A 10988-nucleotide genomic window follows, 5' to 3' on the forward strand; every position below is an offset into this window, starting at 1 on the left:
TTACATCACATATACGCGCGCACTTAAATTTTTTTTTATTTCCTTTTTTTCATATATATTATCATATGTTTTAAAGTGTTTGCGTTTTTTTTTGTTTATCGTTTTAAAACAATGTTTTTTTTTCTCTTATTTTTTTTTTTTTTTGAATAATACTTATTAATAACTGATGTACTTTGTAACAGATTTTATGATCAATATATTTGAATTTATAAACAAAATAAATAGAAGAAGAAGAAAAAAAAACAGAAAAAAAATGAAAGAAATATCGAATAAAAGAAAGATACGTCTGTAAGTTATTCTATTCTATAGTTTCTTAAGTTTTACAACATTTTTACTGTTTAAGATTTAAAAAAAAAAGAAAAAGAAAAATAAAAAAAGAATGTTGCGCTAACAACTAACTTTAACCAATCCCATTGTACATTTGTATTTAGTACCCTTGTTTATAATACTTATTATCTTGTTATTAAGTACACGATTTATATCATTTTTTATCGAAATTATTAAAAAATCTTTTGAAAAATATCATGCATTTTTACTACCTTTTTTTACCCATCATTGTATAGTTAATAATTTTTATAGATTATAAGTTGCGCTATTATGATAATTTTTTTTTTTTCTAAATTTAAAAAATAAACAATTTTTAATTATTCAATTCGTTTATCAATTTTAATTACATTTTTTTTTCTTGAGAACAAAATTTTATTGATAAAAAATTATCTTATGTTAGTTTTATTCGTAATTACGAATTTTTAAATAAACAATTAATTACTTGATAATTGATTATTTTTTCAAATATTTATTATTATTATTATTATTTTATTATTATTACCAATATTTTATAATTTTAAATTTTTATACTTTCAAATAGAATTTGATTATTTGTGAAATTTTTGTATTATAAATTTATTTATTAGTTGATAAATTATTAATTACTAGATTAATAGATTTTAGAAATAATATTTTTATCAATAATTTTAAAACGGAAATTGGATATTACGGAAATATTGGTAAGTACACATATATTTATCTTTAGACTTTCTTTTTTATTTACAAAAAAAAAATCGTTATCTAAAAAAATTAAGAAAAGAATAATTGTTTCGTTCAAATCGTTTAAATGGCGATAAGAAATTTATCGATGGTCCTTGTCAAGAGCAATTTTTATCAGCTTGTCAAGTTTCTTCAAATGTTTACACAAAACTCGGACGTACGATTTCAAGTACTCGGCAATATGTGATAAGAAAAATTAAAAAAGAATCATTTACTTTGACTGACGATTATATATATATATAGTTCTTAACAAGGTCACACTTTGCTTTCGAAAATTAAAACGAACAAATTTATTATTTAATTCATTTCTACAAAAAATTATAAATAATTTTAAATTTCAAAAAAAATTTTTTAAATATTTTTATTCGGTACAATATTTAAATATTTTGCTAATTAGAAGTATAAATTTGTTTCCATCGAATTTTTAAAAAATTAAAAAAATTTTTTTTTTTTTTGTTAATAATTTAATTGGGACATGTGGAGAGCGCGAAAACTTTTCTCTCCTTTAATCCGTAACTGATTGACAAACACTGCGTGTATATACATAATTTAGGCTCGCACACTAACACACGCTCAAAGACAAAAGTATATGAGGGCCCATGTTATTATGACTATTGCCAAGAAATTACATCCCCATTAGAGAAATTATCTGTAATAACTAATTCCATGAGCGCGCGAGACAAAAGCGGTGGTGTGGATAATTGCCGGAACGCATTTGCACAGTTAATATGAAAACGTAAAACATAAACTGTGCACTATTAAAACGCGAGAAGAAAAGAAATAATATGAAAGTTTGCGCGCTATATATACGTTACGTATAGTAGTATGTCGTAAAAAAAATGAGTTTTCTATCCCGAAAATAAACCCGCCTTCTTGTTGCTTATATACTCTAGATGAGAATACTATAACTATTATCATATTATATATATATTTTTTTTATTATTACTATTATCATTATTATTATAATTATTTTTAGACACTTTTATTTTCTCCTTTCTGGTGTTTGTAATTTCGACATTGTTGCGATATATATTTTTTTTAAGAAATTGGTATTATTTTTTTTTTTATATTTTTCATTAAATAATTTTCAAATTACAAAACAAATTACAACAAATTAAAATAAATTAAAATAAATTAAAAGAGGTTATATCTATTTCTTGTATCATTTGGGTCCTAAAAACATACATAACCTCAAAATTTATGTGAATTTTGACTTGTGAAAATAACCGTAAGTCCCCAGAGTTACCATAGGGTTTAAGATTATGACCGATAAACATAACTTTAAATTTCCGTGACCAAGGAATGAATATAACCTCAAAATTTAGGTAAAATTTTAATAATTTTTAATGTCCCGTTAATAAACGAAATTGAAATTGAAATAATTAAGCCTTAAAGGGGAAAATAAATGAAGTTGGCGCGCAAGGGGGCGCGATTTTTTACGTGAAAAATAATGAATAGGTATCAAATAATGATTTTAATTTTAGGATCATTTTCAAAAAATGATCCCAATATTTGGATCAATTTGCTACCTTATATCGAATCAAAATGTTGCATTCCAAAATAAATTAAAATTCTAACGTTTTTTAGAATTTGTGACGCACCGCGAAGAAAGGGACCTTAAAAGCAAACAAATTATAGGTTATGTTTACCGACAGTTTTATCTTGAGATTAAAAGTTTTTTTTATCGTTTCTGTAACATAAAAATCAGATAATTATTTTAGATATAATAAAGACTTAAACATATTTGCATTAAGAATAATTAATCCTCTTTGTGTATTTTCACTTAAAAATTTCAAAATATAAACTACAATTTTTTGCTTCTATAAGATCTCTTTCTTCGCGACGCACCTCATATGCAACCGAGAAAATGATGACAAAAATAATTAATTTTCGAGAATCAACTATAAAAATACATCACAAAATTTGTTATCTTTTTTTTTGGTTTAGATATAGCTTATGGTTCTTAAGGTCAAATTGCGTCACTCGCCACGGCTTCTGATCGCGTTAAAATACCTGACCTTCCTCACACACACATATATATATATATCTATCGGGGAACCGCAGTCGCGCGTATGCATTAGCACTGAGATAAGCGATTTGTTACGGATAAACATCGAGGTGGTATTATTTGTATATATATATATATATATACGTATATATTACTTTCCTTCGGATTCGTTGTTTACTGACCGCAATGCATTTCATTAAAAACGATTGTATTTTAACGTTGTAATCAATTCCACCCTGTTGCTCCCGATCCTTTTCATTTCCATTCTTTTATTATTTTTTCCGTTTTTTTTTTCTTTCTTTCATTTCTTTTCTTCTCTTCTTTTTTTCTTTAATTAACATATCAATGTTGGTATATAAACCCCCATTGTGATTTTAAGTCATAAAGATTAATTATCTGGAAAGTAGGTAAAATTATTGGAAAACAAAGGGCTTGCGATGTTCATTGCTTTGTAAAAACAATGCAAAAATGAAATCATTACAAATGAAATCATATAATTATTCTATATATATATGTGTATTCGATGTATTTTTCTACAATTTTTCCAGTGAACTTTTCGAGCGTTCTCTGCTCTCGCGCATATTTATTATTCTTATGCGATGGTATAGAATAATTGGATTCTGAGAAATTGGAAATTTTTATCATCCGATTGGCGCGGAATAAATATATATAAACATAATTGCATTTTTCTACAAATTCGTTGATTTAATTTAACATTTTGAATATTTAATTTTAAATATAGCTTTTTACATGTATTATAATTTTAATCTGTATTCAAATTCACTGTAAAACGAGAGGTATTAATTTAATACCAATACTTTAGGTATACTAAATTGCCTTTTGGTTCTATTTTAATATCTAAAATCGGTACTATTTTAGTACCTTCTTTTTAAAGTGTTAAAAGTTTACTGTAAAAAGAAAGTACTAAAATAGTACCAATTTTAGGTATCAAACTAAAACAAAATGACAATTTAGTGCCTAAATTTGATATATTAAATTAATACCTTTCGATTTAGGGGCTGTTCACAAAATACGTAACGCTTCCAGGGGGGAGGGGGTGGGGTCAAGATATTTGTTACGGACAGACAAAAAAATGACGCTAATGTATGTAACTGAGCGTTACATGGGGGGAGGGGGGGGGGTTGAAATTTCCAAAAAAAAGCGTTACGTATTTTGTGAACAGCCCCTTACAGTGTTCATAGAGTAATTCGAATTTCTATATTCGATTTATTTTTTAATTCAAACTTTTAACAATTCTAAATTTCGGTTATTTAAATATTTAAAAAAAATATATATTTCTGTTGAAATTTCGATGATTGAAAAAGGAAAATATATATATACCAAGTTGAAAGCAAATGGTAATTTTACAAATGAATATAGTATTAAATTTATATTAAAATGCAGAATATGTAGAAACGTAGCTAATGACGAAAATGTTTATTACAATTACAATATTTCCACGTGTGGATATATTAGCTTGGGGCGCAGAGAGTTTACACGTGTGTGTACGTATATATATATATAATATCGCTGCGCGGTCGACGTACGTCGTGAAGACGTGGGCGAGACAAAAGTTGACGGTAAGTGCAATTATCAAGTTGGCTCGCGAATACATACGTATCGTGACTTGATTCATGAAGATTAGTGACTCCTGACTTCTCACACGGCCACGCTTCAACGATAATGCGCAGTAGCTATTAATAACGTCGAAGCCGTTGCCCAGTGGTGCTTTATAACATATATATATATATATATATATATATATATATATATATATATATATATATATATATATATATATATATATATACACACATATATATGGGGCAAAATTGCTGAAGCGATCCAATAGCAAAAATTTGAACAGTAAATTTTTTAAAAACTCATAACTATATTCTGTAAGAGGAAAAAAAAATTTTAACCTATATGTTTTCAAAAGGTCGCTTTTTTGAATGGTGGAAAAATTTTTTTTAAGTAATTTTTTAAAAAAAACGTATTTTGCATAGTCTCTTGTGGCATTTCGCCATTTTCAAATATATATATAGTATGAGAAAATGCGTCTAAAAAAACCCTTTGTCTTTTATTCAATATATAATTTTATATATATATATATTTCTAAATAATCTCAAATACCGCGCATTCCCATATATATTTTATTCGAATAAAACAATGAGGACAAAATAGTCAGAAATGACATTCCTTTTCAAATTCCATTAATTTTTCGAATTCCTCACAATTTTTCTTTTTTTGTGGAGAAAATTATTTTTGGAAAAATTCTCTTTTATATTGTTTTTTTTTTTTTTAGAGAGAAGATATTTTTTTTTTATGAAAACGTTTAAATTAGCACGTGCTTTAATATATTATCTTCATATATATATATATATATGTTCGGAAATATTATCATTTATTGATTGGGAGAAAAAGAGATATTTTTAATTTCAAGAAAAATTCATAATTAATTTAAATTAAAAGCATCAAATTGATCTAAAATTTTGTATCAAATTGATAATAAAATTATAATTTCTGTATTAATTTGATATATTTGGTATCAATTTGATATATTTATTGTTAAATTAACTGAGTTGTTAATAACTTTATTAATGTAACACAAAATGTTTAGGCAAAAAAGGCTCTGTTACAAATTAGTCAGAATTCGTTGGCTAATTTAAATTCGGAAAAATTTCAATTAATTTTTAGCAATTTCTGACTAAAACTTTAGTAATAAAAATATTACTAAATCAAATAGTTATTAAAAATTACTAGAATAGTTACTAAAACATAGTTTTACTAAAAATTACTACTAATTACTAAAAATTAGCGACAATTTCTAATTATTTTTAGTTAATTACCAAAACCTTAGTTTAAAAAAATTAAGAAGAATAAAAGAAGGAGAAAAACGAGACGCAAAGGAACAGAAAGTAGAAGAAGAATAAAAAAGATAACAATAAAAAGGATTAAGTTGATGGAAGATTAAAAAAATAGTGATGTCAACTATGATAATATGAGAACAACACGAACGACAACAATAACATTAATATTTATAACAGCAACACCAAAAACGATAACAATATAACATAAGAGGAAGAAGAGTACAAAGATGATGAGTGATAAAAAGTAATGTAAACGCAGATGATGAATAAGATAAGAACAATGAAAATTATAATCACGAAATATAAAATAGAGTTTTGGGGATTATTTAAAAAATTTTTTTTTTCAAATTAAAATTTTTTTAAATTATTAGAATTTTCTATTTAACCGAATTTCATTGGTTATAAATTTTGTTAAGCCAAATTTTATTTATTCGAAGTATTATTATTTTTGCAGAATTTTTATTAAACCGATTTTCTACTTTACAGAATTTTTACTTAACTACAAAATTATTAAAACAGAATTTTTACTTAACTTCAATATTATTGAATAGAATTTCTAATTAATAAAATTTTCATTTGTCCAAAATTGCAATTGATCGAACAAACAATCGACAGAAAGATTTTGGCGCGAATTTTTTAAATTCAAATCACAATTTTACGGATCATTTTTGATTGGTTGGAATTTTAAAAATCGCGCCGAAATCATTGTGTCGATTATTCGGTCAATTGCAATTTCGGATAAATAAAAATCCGAACAAATAAAAATTTTAAGTAAATTTTCGGTTATATAAAAATTCTGTTAGAAAATTGTTTTAATGAAAATTGTGCAAAATAATAAATTCGAACAAATAAAACAAATTTTTTTCAATAATATACTTGGAGAACGTTTTTAAAGTGGTCCAGAGTTAAAATATATATTTTGAATCAGATTCAATTTTCCAAGTGAGTTTACGAAAAAAAATAATCGTTTATATGCACACGTGCGAAATACAGACACACACACACAAACGTATTGTTTTCACTAAAACGATTTTATGTAATGTAAATGCGAAGTTACGTGAAATGCGCATGTACAGACAAGTAAGAGAATTGTATAAACGTGTGTTTTTCGATATTTACGAGAAATGCCCATTTCATACAAACGATCGTTTTCTTATCTTTATATGCGCGCGAATTGCTCGTGTTGTATATATATATAAAATAAAAAAAAAAAAAAAAAAAAAAAAGAAAAAAGCACATTTTTTTCCCACAGGAATAAACAATCGAAAAATTATGATGGTTCTTGTCTTTATGGATGAGTGTTTTAATATATTATAACATTTATAATTGCAGGGAAATCAGATATATATTATTGTTGCGCTAGATACATATATTTATTTTAATATATGTGTGGTAATATCATAAATTTACATTTTTATAGGTTTATCGTTCTAACGCCTTCGCAATTCTGTTTTCATATAAACACAAGAGTTCAAGTTGCACTCGAAGCAAAATTTTCACTATACAAAACAAAACAAAACAAAAAAAATTTATATATAAATATGTTGCAGAAAATTTACATAATTCACACATAAACTAAAACAATTATTCATGTTTTTCTCATATATTTGATATATATATGTTGTGAATAACAAAATTAAATTTTTCCATCAGCAAAATGAATTTTTTGATTGAAAATTTATATATTTAATTTATTTCAAAATTTTTAAAATTATTTTACTCAATTGAAAAAAATAGTAATTTTAGAAATTCTAGTTAAGAATTGAAAAAATTTCTTTTTTTCTACGTAGGAAAATTGATAAACAAAAATAAAGTAATTTTTACTATACTTAGAAAGTAAATTTTAAAAGTGTTTGGAATTTCTACGCATAGTAAAAAATACTATTTCCGGATAGTAAATTTTACTATTTGAGGTGTAATTTTTCTTTTATTTTCGTAGCAAAATTTGCCAGAGATGAGCAGAAGTTTCGGATAGTTTATAGGTTTTACTTTGCAAGTATAGTAAAAGTTACTATACTGATTATTTGAATAAAATAAATCGTTTTTTTAGTGGCATAATATTTTATATTTAAATCAAAGGAATTTTTTTTGTAAAATTAACTAAATATTATGGTAAAAATGACTACTGCATTAATACGTTCCTATGTGGGTACACACGCGCCTAAGGTTTTTGAATATATTACACTTTGCTTGGTTGCGTGGAAAAAATAATACATTATTTATCATGAACAGTAGACAATGAACAGACGGTTGATTATGCTTCAGGTATATACATGGTTTTTGTACTAAAGTAGTTTATAATACTTTATAGTATATACCTATATATACAAACAAGTATATATATATATATATATATATATATATGCTATATTAAATATAACCCCCTCTGTATATATATTGTATATATATACCTATTTATATATATGTATATACATGTAACATAACGCTTTTCGTTTCGAATTCATTGCCTTTTCTCGCATATGTATATATGTATACAAGAAGAGAGAAGAAAAAAAAATGAAAAGGAAAATCTTCGCTTACCATAGCAATTAATGAGCCAATTTGCAAGTATAATATGATTTGTTGCTCGCTTATTAAATGCGTTCTGATTTGAAAAAAAAATCGTATTAACAATAATGCATTGTTTGTATCATTTAATGCTCGCATAGTTCAATTGCGAATCTTTGTATATATGTGCGTGTGTTTAATTTTAATAAAACATTTCTTTTTATTTATATTTTAGAAAAAATTGTGTTCGATATTTTTATAAAAATTTCTTATTTATTTTCAAAAAAAATTTAGTTGTAAATTTTTAGCAAAAATTTCTTTTTAGAACATAAAATTAAGTGGTGAAAATAACATAACCTCAATTTTTGTCTATAAACGAAAAAAAAATCAAAATTATTTTGACAATTCAATTTTTGAAACTTTTTTTAAATTTTCAAATTTTTAAAAAAATATTAAAATTATTAAAAATAAAATTGAATTTTTGGATGTGTTGCTGTTGAAATTTTTTTTTTTAGAAATAATTGAATTTCAAAAGGTTTTGTTAACTTTTAAACAGTAATTAAATTTTGTAGAATTTTTTTTTTTGTAATAATTGAATTTTCGAAAATTTACTATCAAATATCACATAATATTTAGATCTTTATTTGAAAATTAATTGAATTTTCGAAGAATCTTATAAAAAACAATTAAAAATAATTGATTTTCCCAAAAGTTACAGTTGAAATTATTCAATTTCAAAAAGATTTTGAAAATAATTAAATTTCAGAAGATTTTAAATTGAAATTTTTGAAAAATAATTGAATTTCAATTAATTTTGAATTGAAACTTTTGTTAATAATTTTATTTTATGATTTTATTTTTAAAATTTTAAATAATTATAGAATTTCATAAAATTTTTAATTTAAAAATAGTTTAAAATAATTCAACTTGTGACAAAATTTTTTTTGAAATAATTTAATAATAATATTAATTAAGAGAATTTTAGTTAAAAATTTGTTAAATAATTAAAATAAAGAAAAATCTAAAGAAGATCTGCATATAAAAAAAAGACGTATATTTTGTTTGAAAATGTTTGTAAATGTTTGTAAAAAATGTAAAAATATAGTTGAAAAAGTCGTAAATCCAAAATTTATATACGCAGATAGAAAATTACGTATCAAAATTGTCTTTTTCCAACACGCGTCTTAATTTTCTCTAAAACAATAATCTTGAACATAAACACCTATTTTGCGCACACATTTTAAAAGTAGGTGTGAATAACAACACGTGTATTACGGACATATATATATATATTAAACATAGAAATTGTGCAATACAAGTTGCATGAATTAACAGTTTCACAAATTCTAACTTTTCCCAAATTATATAACAAATTTTTTTTTTTTTTTTTCACTTTAATACCATTAATAATATTAAATCACATCAACTATAAATATAGTATATAAGTAATTTAATATTTTTTTATAATTATTTTTTTCTCCAATATTTTATGAAATTTATAATTCATTGATTTGAATTTTTTTTTTTCATTCTAAACGATAAATTTTCAAATGGAAGTGAATAGTGGTGGGGGGAATTAGAATATGGTAATCAGTTACAGATGACTCAGAACTAGACAATAAAAAAAAAAGAAAAAAAAAAAAATTATGTATGATTTATGACTCACTTGATTGTCAGCTGTTGTTCGGAAATTAAAATGGATCCTTGGAAGCATCATTGGAATGAACAGAGAGAATCTCCAAGGAATAATATTGCATACCTGAAAAAAAAATGAAAAAGAATTAAGTCATTAAGTAGTTAAATAAATAAGTAATGATTTATTAATATAAAAATTATTGATTTATAATAATTGTAGTTAGTAAATTATAAAAATTAACATATTTTATTTTTTAATTATAAATTATTTTTAATTATGACGGTTTATTTTTTTTAGTAAACAATGGGAAAATAATTTTATTTTGTAATTGCAAGTTTTAATTTGTTTCTTAAAAAATTGTATTTAATTGAATTGTTCAATAGTGATTGAATATACTTGAAACAGGTTTAATTTATATTCACATAATTTATTCATTTATACGTTGAAAAAACATTTATTGGATTCAAATAATCGGTTACTTGACTATTAGCAAATAAATATATTTATTTTTATTATATAATTATTATTTGAACCAATTAAATGGTAATTATTTCAAATACAAAAATTATTGATTCAAATGTAATTTATTTAATTCGATTAAAGAAAAAAATTTGGTTTAAGTAAAAAATTATTTGGATCAACTAAATAGTTATTTGTTTAAGGTAAACAATTATTTGATTCAACTATATAAATATTTGGCTAAAGATAATAAATTCTTGGTTCAAGTAAACAATTATTTAGTTCAACTAAATATAATTATTCGGTTCAAGTAAATAATCATTGGATCAATTAAATAATTATTTGGTTCAGGCGAATAATTATTATTTGGTTTAGATAAACAATTATTTGGTTTAGCTATATAAAAATATTTGGCTCAAGTTAATAAATTCTTGGTTCAAGTAAACAATTATTTGGTTCA

This window comes from Leptopilina boulardi, unplaced genomic scaffold (assembly GCF_019393585.1).
Source record: "Leptopilina boulardi isolate dan_hultmark-lab unplaced genomic scaffold, ZJU_Lbou_2.1 LbouV2_130, whole genome shotgun sequence".
Lineage (NCBI taxonomy): Eukaryota > Metazoa > Arthropoda > Insecta > Hymenoptera > Figitidae > Leptopilina > Leptopilina boulardi.